The 18,682-nt window shown below is 39.3% G+C and overlaps 1 protein-coding gene, 1 long non-coding RNA gene and 1 pseudogene across 4 annotated transcripts in view; 2 read left to right on the forward strand and 1 right to left on the reverse strand.

The window, feature by feature from the left end:
* Positions 1-17,035, forward strand: part of LOC134739174 (uncharacterized) — a 56,286-nt gene extending 39,251 nt beyond the window's left edge. The window contains exons 2-4 of the long non-coding RNA XR_010125718.1: positions 8,386-8,505; positions 11,784-11,903; positions 15,732-17,035. This is a non-coding gene — a long non-coding RNA (uncharacterized LOC134739174). The remainder of the gene's footprint in view (positions 1-8,385; positions 8,506-11,783; positions 11,904-15,731) is intronic.
* Positions 1-18,682, reverse strand: part of LOC129033834 (contactin-6) — a 319,503-nt gene that overhangs the window by 201,683 nt on the left and 99,138 nt on the right. The gene's annotated exons all lie outside the window — the stretch shown is intronic.
* Positions 8,748-8,847, forward strand: LOC129034383 (U6 spliceosomal RNA; annotated as a pseudogene).

The raw sequence follows: 18,682 nt of genomic DNA on the forward strand, positions 1-18,682 counted from the left end.
TTCATGCTAAAACCTCTCAATAAATTAGGTATTGATGGGATGTATCTCAAAATAATAAGAGCTAACCAAGACAAACCCACAGCCAATATCATACTGAATGGGCAAAAACTAGAAGCATTCCCTTTGAAAACTGGCACAAGACAGGGATGCCCTCTCTCACCACTTCTATTCAACATAGTGTTGGAAGTTCTGGCCAGGGTAATTAGGCAGGAGAAGGAAATAAAGGGTATTCAATTAGGAAAAGAGGAAGTCAAATTGTCCCTGTTTGCAGATGACATGATTGTATATCTAGAAAACCCCATTGTCTCAGCCCAAAATCTCCTTAAGCTGATAAGCAACTTCAGCAAAGTCTCAGGATACAAAATCAATGTACAAAAATCACAAGCATTCTTATACACCAATAACAGACAAACAGAGAGCCAAATCATGAGTGAACTCCCATTCATAATTGCTTCAAAGAGAATAAAATACCTAGGAATCCAACTTACAAGGGATGTGAAGGACCTCTTCAAGGAGAACTGCAAACCACTGCTCAAGGAAATAAAAGAGGATACAAACAAATGGAAGAACATTCCATGCTCATGGGTAGGAAGAATCAATATCGTGAAAATGGCCATCCTTTCCAAGGTAATTTACAGATTCAATGCCATCCCCATCAAGCTACCAATGACTTTCTTCAGAGAATTGGAAAAAACTACTTTAAAGTTCATATGGAACCAAAAAAGAGCCCGCACTGCCAAGTCAATCCTAAGCCAAAAGAAGAAAGCTGGAGGCATCACACTACCTGACTTCAAACTATACTACAAGGCTACAGTAACCAAAACAGCATGGTACTGGTACCAAAACAGAGATATAGATCAATGGAACAGAACAGAGCCGTCAGAAATAATGCCACATATCTACATCTATCTGATCTTTGACAAACCTGAGAAAAACAAGAAATGGGGAAAGGATTCCCTATTTAATAAATGGTGCTGGGAAAACTGGCTAGCCATATGTAGAAAGCTGAAACTGGATCCCTTCCTTACACCTTATACAAAAATCAATTCACGATGGATTAAAGACTTAAATGTTAGACCTAAAACCATAAAAACCCTAGAAGAAAACCTAGGCATTACCATTCAGGATATAGGCATGGGCAAGGACTTCATGTCTAAAACACCAAAAGCAATGGCAACAAAAGCCAAAATTGACAAATGGGATCTAATTAAACTCAAGAGCTTCTGCACAGCAAAAGAAACTACCATCAGAGTGAACAGGCAACCTACAAAATGGGAGAAAATTTTCGCAATCTACTCATCTGACGAAGGGCTAATATCCAGAATCTACAATGAACTCCAACAAATTTACGAGAAAAAAACAAACAACCCCATCAAAAAGTGGGTGAAGGATATGAACAGACACTTCTCAAAAGAAGACATTTATGCAGCCAAAAAACACATGAAAAAGTGCTCACCATCACTGGCCATCAGAGAAATGCAAATCAAAACCACAATGAGATACCATCTCACACCAGTTAGAATGGCAATCATTAAAAAGTCAGGAAACAACAGGTGCTGGAGAGGATGTGGAGAAATAGGAACACTTTTACACTGTTGGTGGGACTGTAAACTAGTTCAACCCTTGTGGAAGTCAGTGTGGCGATTCCTTAGGGATCTAGAACTAGAAATTCCATTCGACCCAGCCATCCCATTACTGGGTATATACCCTAAGGACTATAAATCATGCTGCTATAAAGACACATGCACACGTATGTTTATTGCAGCATTATTCACAATAGCAAAGACTTGGAACCAACCCAAATGTCCAACAATGATAGACTGGATTAAGAAAATGTGGCACATATACACCATGGAATACTATGCAGCCATAAAAAATGATGAGTTCATGTTCTTTGTAGGGACATGGATGAAATTGGAAATCATCATTCTCAGTAAACTATTGCAAGAACAAAAAACCAAACACCACATATTCTCACTCTCAGGTGGGAATTGAACAATGAGAACACATGGACACAGGAAGGGGAACATCACACTTCGGGGACTGTTGTGGGGTTGGGGGAGGGGGGAGGGATAGCATTGGGAGATATACCTAATGCTAGATGACGAGTTGGTGGGTGCAGCGCACCAGCATGGCACATGTATACATATGTAACTTACCTGCACATTGCGCACATGTACCATAAAACCTAAAGTATAATAATAATAATAAAAAAATACATGCTGAGCCAGGCACGGTGACTTATGCCTGTAGTCCTGGCAGTTTGGGAAGATGAGGAGGGCAGATATCTTAAGGCCAGGAGTTCGAGACCAGTCTGGTCAACATGGTGAAACCCCATCTCTACTAACAGTACAAAAAATTAGCCAGGCATGGTGGCACACACTTGTAATCCCACCTACTTGTGAGACTGAAGCAGGAGAGTCACTTAAACCCAGGAGGTGAACATCGCAGTGAGCATGAATTGAACCACTGCACTCCAGCCTCAGCAACAGAGCGAGACTCCATCTTAAAATATATATATGTCTAAAAAAAAAGACATATATATATGTCTAAAAAAAAAGACATATATATGTCTAAAAAAAAGACATTATATATGTCTAAAAAAAAGACATATATATGTCTAAAAAAAAGACATATATGTCTAAAAAAAAGACATATATATGTCTAAAAAAAGACATATATATGTCTAAAAAAAGACATATATATGTCTAAAAAAAGACATATATATGTCTAAAAAAAGACATATATATATATGTCTAAAAAAAAGACATATATATATATGTCTAAAAACAAAGTTTTCTAGCGCTTTATCTATGAAAATGTAGGCTTTTATCTTAATTTTCCATACAGATTTCAAAGCTAAGCAGAGTGAAGAACTTAATTTTAGTAAACATTGCTATTGCATTTTTCTATTATTTATTTTATTTGTTTCTTTTGGTGGTAGAATGGAAGAAATTGACTGTTTAAGAAACTTTTCGCAAATACCAAAATGATTCATAAGTGGCAAGTACTTATATTGACAAGAACACAAGTGATAATAGAAAATATAATGGACAGTTTCCTTTTGAGCCACGAGTGAGCTCTTAATCACTCACTTAGCAGCTAGTGCTTCTTATCTTCTCCCCTCTGTGTTCCAATTCCTCTACCTCAAACTGCCAAAAAATGGAACCAAAATAAATAGGCAGAAGAGAGAACAAAGTTTCTAATTGCAATGTATTTCATGGCATTTTTTTTTTTTACATTTCAAATAGCCATTTAAAAATACTAAATATGAATTAGTTTCCTAGTGCTGCTGCAACAAATTTCGGCAAACTAGTGGCTTAAAACAACAAATTTGGCTGGGTGTGGTGGCTTGCACCTGTAGTCCCAGCACTTTGGGAGGCCAAAGTGGGAGGATTGCTTGAGCCCAGGAGTTTGAGACCAGCTTAGGCAACATGGTGAGACCCTGTCTCTACAAAAATTACAAAAATTAGCTGGGCATGGTGGCATACACCTCTAGTCCCAGCTACTAGGGAGGCTGAGGTGAGAGGATCACCTGAACCTGAGGTGGTTGAAGCATCAGAGAGCCGTGATGGTGTCACTGCACTCCAGACTGAGTGACAGAGGGAGACCTTGTCTCAGGGGGAAAAAAAAAAAAAAGCATATATTGTCTCTCATGGTTCAGGAGTCTAGAAGTCTACAGCCTGAAACTGAGGTGTCAGCAGGGTTGGTTCCTTCTGGAGGCTCTGAAGGAAAAACCATCCCATGACTTTCTGGTTTCTTTTGGTGGTTGCCAGCAATCCTTGGCATTGTTTGACTTGTAGATGCATCATTTCAATCTCTGTCTCCATCTTCACGTCACCATCTTCTCTGAATCTGTGTGTCCTATTCTTTTCTCATGGAGACATCAGCCACTGGATTTAAGGCCCAGTCAAAATCCAGGTTTTAACAAATTACAAGATTTTTAACAAATTACATATGCAAAGACTCTGTTTCTAAATAAGATCACATTCTTAGTTTCTCAGTGGGTGTGAATGCTTTGGAGGACACTATTCAACCTACTGTGTTGTAGCTCAGCATTTTTTCTTTCTTTCTTTCTTTCTTTTTTTTTTTTTTGAGACAGTTTCATTCTTGTTGCCCAGGCTGGAGTGCAATGTTGCAACCTTGGCTCTCTGCAAACTCCATCTCCCAGGCTCAAGCAATTCTCCTGCCTCAGCCTCCCGAATAGCTGGGATTAAAAGCATGCACCCCCATGCCTGGCTAATTTTGTATTTTTAGTAGAGATCAGGTTTCACCATGTTGGTCAGGTTGGTCTCGAACCCCTGACCTCAGGTGATCCACCCGCCTTGGCCACCCAAAGCCCTGAGATTACAGGCATGAGCCACTGTGCCTGGCCAGCATTTTTTCAAAATGCAATTTGTGTGGTAACACATGTTGTGTGGGGTATTTTGGAAAAATTAGGTTAAAGGATTCAAAGCTATTCTTTTTATTCCTTTTATTAGAGCTTTTCCTGATTTCTCAGGCCTTTTAACACCAAAATAATGATTATGATTCTTCACAGGGAAATGTAATACTCAGTGGTTTCCAAACTTACTTGAATGAAGAATATTTTTCTGGTAGCATATCAAGGAATAAGTTTTTTTGTTTGTTTTTTATTAATAGGCAGTTCTTTGAGAGATGATGGGGAAATACTAGGAAAGACAAGTCTCAAGTACTTCACAGAATGAAATTCACTTCATTTTCTGCCCTCCAGCATCTCTTAGAATGCTCACCTGAACTCTAGTACAACTAGACACATCTCACAAAGTCCAGTGGAAAGAGCTAAGCTTGTCTGTCTTTGCTTTTTACCTTATTTCCTGTGGATATTGTAAAAGTAATTTTTTAAATGTGAAGTATTGGAAACATTCATTGTTTCTTTGCATGAGTTAGGGGGGATAGGATGCTATTCTAGAATAATAGTAACTACCAGATAATTAGCACAAATAATAGAGCAGACTTTGAGATAGCTTATAAAATATTGTTCAATGAAATAACATAAAATATTAATGTAATTTAATCCTTTCAATGTCCCTGTAGGCTTTAATATTACTTCCATTTAACAGACAAGAAGGTTCAGAGAGCAGTTACTTGCTCAAGCTCACACAGCTGGTAAAGTCAGGACCCCTCACCACTTATCACTATGTGGGCTTCCTCTCCACATAAGTGCACATTTCTCTCTTTTACCACCCTGTATGGGATGTGTATGTGTGTGACTTACATCACTAAGTGTTGTAGATGCTGCTTTCCTATTTACTTATTTACTTTTAATTTATGAGCTCCTTAGGTTTCACTAAATGTGTGTAATTGACTTGGAGATAAAAATGCCCACTTACCGCCTCTCACAACAATTTGGCTTTAACAATTTAAACAATGGCACCCCTGGCAAATCACAAAGGCTGATTAGCAAGTTTTCAGGGCTGTGCTTACAATTGCTGCAACCTCTATCACTATTATTACATCCAGAGAATGGATGAGGTTAGAGACAAAATGGTCTAATTAACCAGGAGCTGCTTCAATATCCTCAATGATCAGCCAAAGATTAATCAGAAACCAGGACCTTGCTTTGCAGATGGCTGAGAGATGATGCTGAGAAGTATGTCAATGAACAATGGCACTGCAATGACTAATAGCCAATTATGTCTATAACCTGAAACAACTGGTTGAGAAATTCTCTCAGGCAAACGTGGGCAATCAAGAGGAGAGCTTGGGAATTATCTCTTGTTTCAGAGGTAATGCTTTTGTATCTCAAGAGTTTTAGAGAAGCTGACAGATCCACAAATGGCAAAAGATTAATAAAAAAGTTAATGATCTGAATGCTTTATCTTTTTCAGTGTTCTACAGGTTTCTTCTCCCACAGCTATTGATCACTGATAGACCTATGGGGACTCTAACCTGTGCTAGGCTGGGCAGAAAGTTTTATAGATGGGCATCTTTTACTTTTGGCTATTTTTGTTTACCTCTGAATCTCCAGGACCTGCAATAATGCAGGGTATTTAGTGATTGCTTGATACATATTTGGTGAATAAATAATCAGATGATGTAAATGGTAGTTTTTAATATTAAAATTACTAAATTTCCTATAAATCCATCACCAAACCCTTTATTGAGTATGAAGCATTTATTTTGTTTTTGCTGTCATTGTTTTTGGAAGGAATATCTTTCAAGGGCCTATGATATGTCAGGTCTTGGTCCAAGAGCCTTGCATTATAATGTCAGTTAACCCTCATCATAACACTTCATTCATTCAACAACAAATATCTATTGTCTTCCCTCTGCCAGTCACTTTTAGAGACCAAGCATACAGCAGTAGATGAAACAAAACAAAAACAAAAACAAAAACAAAAAAAACTCTTTCTCTTATGGATCTGAAAAGAAGGAAGTGTTATCATTATCATCCACTTTTTATCAGAGCAGTTAAGCCATTTGCTGAGGTCAGAAGTATCTTGGCTCCAGAGAAAATGCAGGCCCCAACTGAAGAGCCTTACTCAAAGCATACTGCCTCTTTCCCAGCCACTATGCTCCAGGTTTTCTGCACCATATTTCATGTGATATTTCTGCAGAGATTACTACACTAAAGAAAGAAAGAAGGCTCATACTCTCACGATGAATGCTCAGCCTGAGCAAATGCCAAATGCTGTTAAGCAATGCCCATCTCTAAAACGAATTCTTTCTGATTCAGTTGCCAAGGTTAAAGGAGATATTTCCATAACCACAAGCAAATTAGTCTAGTTTTGCATTAACAATAATGAGATGGGGCAATAAGAACCTAACCTTTCATTGTCTCTTTTTGCTTTATGACAAAGACAGCACTTTTTCAGACTGGACAAGAAAGGAATTACTTGCTGCTGAGTTTTATGCAAGCCTTGTGTTAGCTCATGAAAAAAAAAATAAAAAAAATAAACTTCTCTTTGGCTGCAGAAATATCTGGTATAGGTCTTGTATGGAACACAGAAAGTTTCAGTGATGTGTCCCAAAAATGTAGAAATAAGATTATACTAAAGGTGAGAATAGTAAGATTCAGTACATAATGAATGAGGTCAATCATCTGTCAAAATAGCCACAAAAGTTGACTATAAATATATGCCTGAAAATGTTTGGAGACACTCAGTTTCATTCAAAAGGTAAACTAAGAAGGCAGAACCAGGTGGAGCCTAAATGAAGGCTATGAGTTTAATCAGTTACACTTTACTAAAATGTCAATTAACTATAAAGATGTCTGTATAGACCCAGAAAACAAAAGTAAAAGTAAAAAGAACAAGAGTTTGGTAGTGTTTTCATAGCACTCTTTCTAAGGAACAGGGGGAATTTACAAGGCTTCATCAAAACTCTAACAAATATCTCTCAAGATTATTCATATTACATACTGGCCAACCAACTCCCTGATACATAGGTATTTTTAAATTTAGGTTTTATTTCTATTCAGGTATCATGAACCCAAGAAATCAGGAGAAGATTACCATTGAAAAGATGGTTTATTACTCACAGGTCCCAAGAGGAGGGGGCATGATCCACCATGCAGGGTTTCAGAGGAATCACCAGGCTCAGTTTAGAGGCAAAGAAAGTAGAGAAAAACATAGGCAAGAGCCTTCCATGGAAAAGAATACAATGTAAGAAGGCTTAGAAATGGCTAGTTGGATCATCTCTTCAGATTCTGGGGTGCAGAGGCTGTCTTTAGTTGTCTGGAACCTGGCCTTGGAATAATTAGGACAAGCTGAACCTGGCGTGGAGTGTAAAGGATCAGTAAAGGAGATGGTTGGGATGTGGGTTGTAGATTGTTTGGTTTGCCTATTAAAGGCATATGAAAAGGATGCTGGAAGGGGAGTCTTTTTTTTATTTCTAAGAATTGCCTAACTTTGGAAAGGGCTGTCTTTCCAGAGTCAGCAAGACCCTAGATGTCAAAGCATCAAAAGTACAGAAAATAAAAAGGCAGGATTAATATAATATCTCATGCTGCCAGGTAGCAGGAAAAAAGGAATAAGACACATGTTCTCAATGGAGTTGACATCACCCCCAAGGAGGTGAAAATTGGCTCTGGGGTATTGGGAGAAATGAAGGAAAATGTTACTTTCCATGTATAAAGCACAGAAATATATAAACAGATATATACAGATATACAATACAAATGCAGTATCAAAATTTCATTAGCAGTGGTCTCAAAAGCCTCCTTTGTGAGGAGAGGAGGGTGATAATGAACTAAAGGTTGAGAACAGGGAATCCTGGATAAGAGATGTAAGTATATGGTAAATGAAAAAAGAAAACAGCAGATTGCAATAATACATTATTAGCTTATTAATATATTAATTAATGTAAGTAAATATATCATTTTTCTGATTTATTTGTAAATGTTTTCTAAATTTTCTTTGCAAGTTTTTCTCCATAAAGATCTGATCCACTCTGAGGATGCTAAGAAAACCCAGTCTCCCAAGTCCACAGAGCTAAGAATCAGATTCTGAAGTGAGAAGTCTGAGAACATGATGCCCTGTACAGGTACTTCCATTTCTCTAAGAGATATCCTGTTGTCTCCCTTTAAAAATATCAATAATGTTATAGTTGCATTTTATTTTAAAAGATTTCTCCCTTTAAACATTCTTGGGGCAATGCTCACCTAGAATGTGTTGATCTTCAATTGACTAAATAGCATTTCTGGATTAATTGTTGCTTTTTCTTCTTTATAATTTCTACTGGATTTGTGAGAAAAAGAGAGGTGATCAGAATTGCAATGTGACATGTCTACTTCGGTTGTGTGAACTAAAATTGACATGATACAAAGATTAGCATAGGGCTTGCATAAGGATAACACACGCTTTGGGAAAAAAAAAATACATAGATAAAAGGCACGAGGAGCTTCCTACATACAAGAAAACGTTTCATATCTTGTTTTGGGTGGCAGTTTCATGGTATATACAATTATTAAAATGTATTGATCTGAACACTTAAGATCATTGTATTTTTTTACTATAAATTATGCTTTGACTTTATAAAAGTGAGTGCAGTGGGAAGGCAATGATGATTGAAATCTGATGTTCACAGAGTGGACTGCATCATATACAAATAAGGTTGAACAAATGGAGCACTACCTGTAGCGGATTGTATTTTGTAAAACAAATGAAACTACATTGGAACATATTTATAAATTAAACCACAGAGTTCATGAGAAAATGGAGGCCCAGAGAGACAGTTGAATTTACATATTTGGCAATCCGAAGAAAGGTATAATAACACTAGAGAAATAATATGCAGGAACATCCATTGATTGCGGACCATATATGGTAGTTATCATGTAAACATTTCAAATTTCTTATTTCATTAATGGTTATATCAACCCTATGAAGAAGGCACTACTATTATTCCATTTGTACCTTTTTAAATAATGTGAGTCTAGACAGGTTAAGTGACTTATCAAAGATCACATAACTAACAAATGGTGGAACTGAGCCTTGAAACTCTTATTTTTGATGTCAGTCTATATTCTTCAGTGCCAAGACATAATACTTCCACTTAATGCCGGTTAGCTTAGGTTACTCTATGCATGCTGAGTCATTAAATGGCAAGCTGTGTCACACTGTGCACTCTAAATTTAAATATGTAAAAGTTATTTACAACCATAGCACAGCAAAACCTGATTGTGTTAACTCGTGCTTAATTTGGTTAATTGCAGGACTTTAATAGCTCAATATGGCCAGCAGGTGGCAACGGTGTTCCATTAAGCCAATACAGCAACTTCAGGCAAATTAATGTACATATAACATACTAATGTACATATAACATACAAAACCGCAAAAAAGTGAGAAGGAGTGGGCTACGTTTCCTGAGTAATTCTTGTCATCTAGGCCCTAGGATTTTTATGCACTTAGCCTCTTGCACATATGGAATTTTTGAGTTGTTCAAATACTTGGAATTTAATTGCTGTGTGGGTGAGCTAAGTTGAGAAAGCAATAATGGATGCATTGAAGGTAGACTAATTCTAAGCTGGATAAGGGAGGACAAAAATAAAAGAGAAATATCTTATTTTCATATTCAAGGGCAGTTTTAAGGCTTTCTATACAATGAGTATATGTATACATATATGAGCACAACAGGGGTGTGTGTATGTGTGGTTGTCATTGCTATCTTTGTTGTTGGGGTGCACATTTGAGGCCTAGCAGCAGGTGTGCATCGGTGACAATGTATAAATAATTTTGGGCTTAGGTTCAATTTACTTACCTCCAGAAGAACAGAACTTCTGAAAGCAGTTCTGAATTCTGTAGACTGATGATGGAACTCAATGAGCACAGTGTCCATTATACATTTGCAGCAAATGAGGCACCTTTGCCTACAAATGCTGCAAATAATGTATAGTATGGTCCATGTGGGCTCCAGATTCCTGCAACCAGAATACTAGATAGGAAATAGCTTCCTGGCCAGAAGATATTAATTTTAAGTTTTGAAAGATTAGTAGTAGCTTGCCAGAAATACATGGTAAGGGAAGAAATTCTAGGAAGAGGCACTAGCAAGTAAAAAAGATGTAAAGAAGTTAAAATCATAGTGCCTTGGGAAAGATAAGCACTTCAGAAAAGTGAGAATTGGTGGTACCGTACAGAAAAGAATCAATGAAGGCTTTCTGGCCATGTAAGAATTTTGAGTATATCCCATTGTTATCCACTAGATGAGCTTATCCATTAGAAAATTAGGAGACTTCTAACAAGAGATAATGAAGGACTGACCTAAAAGGATCAAAAGGAGGAGGCAGATTGAAGAGTTATTTGAGATGCAGACTAAATACTAGAGCACAGCACCCCAATAAAGTAGGTAGGTGTCAAAATGAGGCTCTGCTTACCTATTATTGTGATCAGAATGTGAACTATAAGTAACAGTGATTTTTCAAAAAATTATAATTTAGAGTAAAAGAAAGCTGTTATTCTACTCACAACACTTTTGACATTACATGTATGGGGTTTTCTTTTACAGCAAGTAATTCTCCAATTCTCTGCAAACGCCAGTTGGGTGTGTCCTGCAATTTAATTCAATTCTAACACTAAACTACCTAGAGTAAGTGTAGCCCCCACGGGTTAGGAGCTCAGTCCCACAAGAATACCCTCCATTTCAGGTGCCAGTTGCAACTATTGGGTACCCAGGGTGTCCACACTTCTGCTCAACTTGGCTACGAATTAGGAGTTTCAACAGTTCCCTCTAGGATGAGATAATTTGCTATAACCTTAGTCACATTTACAGGTTTTTATGAAGATACAAATAAACAGCTGGGTAAAAAGGTACCTAGGGAGAGATACAGAAGGGTCCTATGTGCAGCAGATTCTGTCCTTGTGGAGTTGGGGTGCACCACCCACCTGGCACACAGATGCATTTGCAACCCAGAAACTTTCCAAACCTCATAGGCTAGGGACTTGTGTTGAGGCTTCATCACATAGACATTATTAATTATTAACCTAATCTCCCCTTCCTGGAGGATGGGAGATGGGAATGAAAATTCCAAGCTTCTAATAACAACGTGGGCTTTCCAATGGCCAGCTCCCATTCTGAAGCTATCCAGGAGCCCACCATGAGTCACATCATTAGAACAAATGACACTCCTATGATCCAGGAAATTCCAAGCTCTGGAATCAGGAGCTCCAGAGTTCTGTGTCAGGAACCAGGGACAAAAAACAAATATTAGGACAAAAGATGCTCATAGCACTCTTAACACTAAGGAAATTGTAAGAGTTTTAGGAGCTCAGTATTAGAACCAGGGACAGAGACTAAATACATATTTCTTCTTATGTTATCTGCAGTAACTTCCTTTCCTCACGATGAAAGTACATGTCAATAACCATGCTCTGACATGGTTGAAAATAATGAAGTAGAAGTAGCATATATTTTAAAAGAATAATAAAAGGAAGACAAGAAAAGTGGTGAGTAATGACTTTTGGACTTATGTAACATGTACTCACCACCTGGGGAATAAATTGCATTGGGAAAACTAATCTGAGAGGCTGCCAAGTGAGCCAACAGAAGGGGATCCCTAGATAGTGAGTCACGCGTCAAAAAGAACAGGCAGAAGGTGATATATGGTTGATCAAGAGCATATTTTATAGGTAGTTCATATTATCCCTCCCTCACCGCTATTCTCTGAGGAGAATTTCCTGTACCATTCTGCTTTCTCTTACAGCTTTTTTTCTTTCTATAGAGATGTGATTAAGGATTTTCTCAATTCTTAAACTTTGCTTAAACTCTCCTCTGCAAGGCACCCATTTTATAAACAGCCACTGCATTTGATCACATTGTGTTCATAACCTGTCAAACAACTCAACCATGTGTATTTCCTAGAGGCTGTTTATAATTCTCCAAGCCTAAAATGATGATACAAAAAGCAAGGCGGTTTCAGTAAAAAGAGAACTAGAGTCAGCCTAATAGGAGAAGAGACATTGGGACATATAAAGTGCATGTGACTAATGTTATAGACTGAATGGTTATGTGCCCTTAAAATGTATTTGTTGAATTCCCAACCCCCGATGTGATGGTATTTGGAGGTGGGGACTTTAGGAGTAACTAGGTTTAGATGAGGTTACGAGGGAGAATTCCTCATGAATGGGATAGTGAGCTTATAAAAAAGAGACATCAGAGACCCTTCTCCCACTCCCCTCTCTTTCTCTCTCCCTTTCTCCTGTGCAAACACAGGAAAGGCCGTGTGAGGATGCAGCGAGAAGGCTGCCGTCTGCAAACCAGTGAGAGCCCTTACCAGATTCACTGTGTTGGCACCCTGGTCTCAAACTTCCAGCTGCCAGGACTGTGAAAAATAAGTGTCTGTTCTTTAAGACAGCCAGTCTGTGGTATTTTGTTACGGCAGCCTGAGCTGACTAACACAACCAGAGTCTGAGAACCTAAATTCATATCATCATTTTGCTACTAATTTTGTGATATGCAAAAGCCTGCTTTGCCACTCTGATCCCCAATTTGTTTGCCTGTAGAAAGAGGGAATGGAACACGTTCTGGTGGAGGATAGTCACTTTATAGTAGAGATGGTAGCATTTTTTTCTCTTCCTTGGGTTTGGCAGACATTACTATTCAATCACAGGATTCTTTCCCACTGGGTTCAGATGTGGCCTCAAAGGCTTCTCATTACAGTTAGTACTAAATGCAAGCATCCACAGATAACGAAGTGGAGTCAACGTGAAGGAGGCAATGTAATCCCAGTCAAGGTATATATAATCTAAAGTTCTGGCTCTAACAGTCCAAAATTATTTCATATATCCATTTATTAAACAAATAACTAAGTCTATTCAGGATGTACAAGTCAATGTGGTAGGCACTTTAAAGGATTCAGGAAGGAATTGGACAAGCTCTTACCTCAAGGGACCTAGAGGCTAGTAGATGTGATGATGCCTAAATATGCATTTATACAAAACAAGGTGGACAGTGATAACTGCCATGAATGATGTTCAGAAATGAAGTGGAATGTGTAGGAGTAGGGTAGGAGCGGTTTACTCAGCTATTTTGTCTCTTATGGCACCAACAATTATAAACTTGGGTCACATGGCTGTTCTGAAATTGTAAGGCAGATATAATTATAATTTCTGGCCTACTGCATCAATTCTAGCAACACTTGTAGCTAGATGGCAGTCAAATCATGCTGAGCTTGGTTTTTTTTTTTTGGTGTTTTGTTTTGTTTTTATCAGCAAATGCCTTTTTCAATCTCTTTTCACATCACCTGTGGACATCTGCATGCCAACGGTGAAGCTTCTGCCAGGTCCGTGTTACCAATCAAATAAAATAACTGAAGGCTAGGCTAGACGGATAAGCAATCACACATGTGTACAGAAAAAAGCAGCCTAGCCCTAAACACCAGGGAATTGGGTCAATAAAGAAAACTGAATTGGAAGATTTCTAATAGAAAAGCAGTAGTAACAATTTCACATCATATTAGTCAGCATAGGCTTGGGAGGAAACCTACTGTTCTCTGGAAGCCAAGTTCCCTTTTCCTATATTTAAATTGAGATTTTTCACTGTATTTTTGGCCATCATTTATCTTCGTCCTTGGCAATATTCACTTTTGATATTACAGTGTTAATTATTTCTCATTATTGTTGGATTTGTTGAAAGAGCAGGCATTTTTAAAAACCTCAATTGATAAACTTTCCTTTTTAACCAAATTCCAGTCCATGGAGACCACAGAAAAAGCAAGTGTACACAGGCGTGGCTAATTCCATATATGCCCATATATGCAGTATCACTAATTTTTTTTCTAAAGCAATTAAAATGTAAACTTTTAAAAAATATAACTGCATTATCAACTTCTGCAAATTCCAAAGAGTTAAAGTCCTTGCTAATTCTAAAAGCCTTAATACATGAATTTACAATGTTTTTGAATATAAAAATCTCCTTTTGGGGGAAAGGGTTATAAGAGATGGTGCCTTGTAAGAAGTCTTTCAGTTCATTCTGGAAAGGAGGAGGGGAGAAGTCTTAAATGAAGAAATGCAAGCATTCCCCTCCAGTTTTGAGGATGCAGACCAACCATTGAGTTCATATAGACTTCAGTCCTTTCTACCCTTGAGGTGGGGATATGGTATTTCAATTGCTATTAAGCATTGCTTGACTATTTGCTTGCATAATTGGGTCATTATTAAGGATTTTGCATGTATGTATTTGTAGGGGGTGTGAATAAATGGCATTTAAATAGAAAAAAAAGAGTAAGTTTTGGCAGGGGTGGTGGGTGTGCAGAATTTAATAGAGATACAGTTGTCCTCCAAGGAAGGTGGTACAGTGTGGGGCTTTTGAGGTGTGGACCACCATAGGAGGCACAGGAACTGCACAGGAAAGAATAGACTGCCCAACCAACCATACAGACTTCTTGTTTCACAGAAGAGCAACACACAGGGTCCCTGCCATCCATGTGCCCAGGAGGGACTGGCACAGTAGGGGCAGAGCCAGCTTCTTGGGCATCTCACCTGTGTGGCTTCACAGCACACTGTGTATAAAAAAGACCCATGTAATAATTTATGAACAAGAGGTCTTGCGTTTGCATTTTTTCCCTTGGCCTCACAAATTACATAGCAAATTTTGAGTACGGGCAATGCTGGATCCCTGCTGTGACACTTCAGACCACCCCAGCCTCCCTATGAAAACTGTAACAACCAAAAATGAAACCCAGACACCTGCTGAGCTAGAGAAGGGAAACTACTGAATTTATGCTTGGAGAATAACACCAGGACTCTGGATAGCAGGAAATGAAGCCTTTGTAGCCTGACACCATGGGCCTATAACTGTATACATAAAGACGCTATGTTTTCTACAAAAGATCAAATAAAAACAGAGCCTATGGAGAATGATTTTTGTACAGCAGGCACAAACTTTAATTATTTCATCCTCATTGGCTTCCATAGCTCAAAGGAACGTAAGGCAGTAGGTGAAGGTGTCAGAAAGAAAAAAAAAGTATGTATGGATAGAACTGGTGTGGGTTACAAAAAACATACTTCATTACACATCAGGCAGTTTTTTTTGAGTTGCTTTGCTCCCAAAGGAAGGTTTTCACTTTAAGGGGAAAATCAACTATTGGAATTTATCAGTGGGAAGTCTATGAATTGTAAAAACAACAACAAAGGCTTTTTGCAAGTCATTCTATGTGGATAAAATAGGTAAAAATCCTCATGTTGGGCCATTTGCTAGGACACACGGAGGTACTACCTGTTTTGCTCTCATTTCTCCTAATTGGCTGCGTTTCTCAACTTCTCTTTTCCTCTTAGGTAACATGAAACAGGACTTTATAGATGGGAAGACTTCTTTTCTATCTGCATTTGGGCAGAGGGAAGGGAAAGGAATCATACTGTCAAGGGCAGTTTATCTTACCTCTTTTTTTTTTTCTTTTAACCCCTTTATTAAAAAAAGAAAAAAAAAAAAAAAGAATGGGACCAAGCGACTTCAGAAAGGCTACTGAGTGTGGCAGCCACTTAACCATTGAGAAAGGGGCTCCATCCACACTGTAAAAAGTCTCCAGCCAGCTAGACCAAGCAGCACTCCTCCCCACAGCCACTTTCAGGTTGTCTTTCCGATCCAGAAAGCTAAATTAGAAGTTAAGAGGCGTCAATTTTGCTTTTCACATTGCAAATAAAAGATGAAAGAGCCCTAACTCCCCAGGATATAATTCATGAAAGAAAATCACCTAAGTGGGATTCAGAGTAGTGAAATAACTTGCGTTTGGATTTGACTTTGCCAGTCAATCTGTAAGCCCCATATTTAAGTTATTCCAAATTAAAGATTTTTTTTTTTCCTGAAATTTTCTCAAAATGGCCAAAGGGAAACAGGTCATTTTCTCTCCTAAGTAATTATGAGAGAGTAGTTGCAGTGTGTGAAGCCATCTGTGAAAATCGGGTTTGAGCTGACAATAATGTCTGAAGATATGAAAGATTTCCATATTTAAACATGTACCTATTGTCAGGCCTCTGAGCCCAAGCCAAGCCATCGCATCCCCTGTGACTTGCACGTATATGCCCAGATGGCCTGAAGTAACTGAAGAATCACAAAAGAAGTGAAAATGCCCTGCCCCACCTTAACTGATGACATTCCACCACAAAAGAAGTGTAAATGGCCGGTCCTCAACTTAAGTGATGACATTACCTGGTGAAAGTCTTTTTCCTGGCTCATCCTGGCTCAAAAAGCTCCCCCACTGAGCACCTTGTGACCCCCACTCCTGCCCGCCAGAGAACAAACCCCCTTTGACTGTAATTTTCCTTTACCTTCCCAAATCTTATAAAACGGCCCCACCCCTGTCTCCCTTCACTGACTCTCTTTTCGGACTCAGCCCGCCTGCACCCAGGTGAAATAAACAGCCATGTTGCTCACACAAAGCCTGTTTGGTGGTTTCTTCACATGGACTCGAGTGAAATTTGGTGCCATGACTCAGATCGGGGGACCTCCCTTGGGAGATCAATCCCCCGTCCTCCTGTTCTTTGCTCCGTGAGAAAGATCCACCTATGACCTCAGGTCCTCAGACCAACCAGCCCAAGAAACATCTCACCAATTTCAAATCTGGTAAGCAGCCTCTTCTTACTCTCTTCTCCAACCTCCCTCACTATCCCTCAACATCTTTCTCCTTTCAATCTTGGCGCTACACTTCAATCTCTCCCTTCTCTTAATTTCAATTCCTTTCATTTTCTGGTAGAGACAAAGGAGACACGTTTTATCCGTGGACCCAAAACTCCGGCACCGGTCATGGACTAGGGAAGGCAGCCTTCCCTTGGTGTTTAATCATTGCAGGGACACCTCTCTGATTATTCACCCACGTTTCAAGGGTGTCAGACCACACAGGGACGCCTGCCTTGGTCCTTCACTCTTAGCGGCAAGCCCCGCTTTTCTGGGGGAGGGGCAAGTACCCCTCAACCCCTTCTCCTTCACCGTTAGCAGCAAGTCCTGCTTTTCTGGGGAGCAAGAACACCCAATCCCTTATTTCCACACCCTGACCTCTTATCTCTGTGCCCCAATCCCTTATTTCCATGCCCCAACCCTTTCCTGCTTTTCTGGAGGGTAAGAACCCCCAAACGGCTTCCCTCCATGCCTCTACTCTTCCTTTTCTTTAAACTTGCCTCCTTCACTATAGGCAACTTTCCACCCTCCATTCCTAGGCAAACTTCCACCCTCCATTCCTCCTTCTTCTCCCTTAGCCTGTGTTCTCAAAAACTTAAAACCTCTTCAACTCACACCTGACCTAAAACCTAAATGCCTTATTTTCTTCTGCAATGTCGCTTGACCCCAATACAAACTCGACAGTAGTTCCAAATAGCCAGAAAATGGCACTTTCAATTTTTCCATCCTGCAAGATCTAAACAATTCTTGTCATAAAATAGGCAAATGGTCTGAGGTGCCTGACAGTCAGGCATTCTTTTATACATCAGTCCCTTCCTAGTCTCTGTGCCCAGTGCAACTCATCCCAAATCTTCCTTCTTTCCCTCCCACCTGTCCCTTCAGCCCCAACCCCAAGCGTCACTGAGTCTTTCTAATATTCCTTTTCTACAGACCCATCTGACCTCTCCCCTCCTCGCCAGGCCAAGCTAGGTCCCAATTCTTCCTCAGCCTCCACTCCTCCACCCTGTAATCTTTGTATCGCCTCCCCTCATCACACCTGGTCTGGCTTACAGTTTCATTCCGTGACTAGCCCTTCCCCACCTGCCCAGCAATTTACTCTTAAAAAGGTGGCTGGAGCTAAAGGCATAGTCAAGGTTAATGCTCCTTTTTCTTTATCCCAAATCAGATAGTGTTTAGGCTCTTTTTCATCAAATATAAAAATCCAGCCCAGTTCATGGCTTGTTTGGCAGCAACCCTGAGACGCTTTACAGCCCTACACCCTAAAAAGTCAAAAGGCCATCTTATTCTCAATATACATTTTATTACCCAATCTGCTCCTGACATTAAATAAAACTCCAAAAGTTAAATTCTGCCGCTCAAACTCCACAACAGGACTTAATTAACCTCTCCTTCAAGGTGTTCAATAATAGAAAAAACTTGCAATTCCTTGCCTCCACTGTGAGACAAACCCCAGCCATATCTCCAGCACACAAGAACTTCCAAATGCCTGAACTAAAGCAGCCAGGCCTTCCTCCAGACCTGCCTCCCCCATGAGATTGCTACAAGTGCCAGAAATCTGGCCACCAGGCCAAGGAATGCCCACAGCCCAGGATTCCTCCTAAGCCATGTCCCATCT

The sequence above is a fragment of the Pongo pygmaeus genome, chromosome 2, assembly GCF_028885625.2.
Source record: "Pongo pygmaeus isolate AG05252 chromosome 2, NHGRI_mPonPyg2-v2.0_pri, whole genome shotgun sequence".
NCBI classification, from domain to species: Eukaryota; Metazoa; Chordata; class Mammalia; order Primates; family Hominidae; genus Pongo; species Pongo pygmaeus.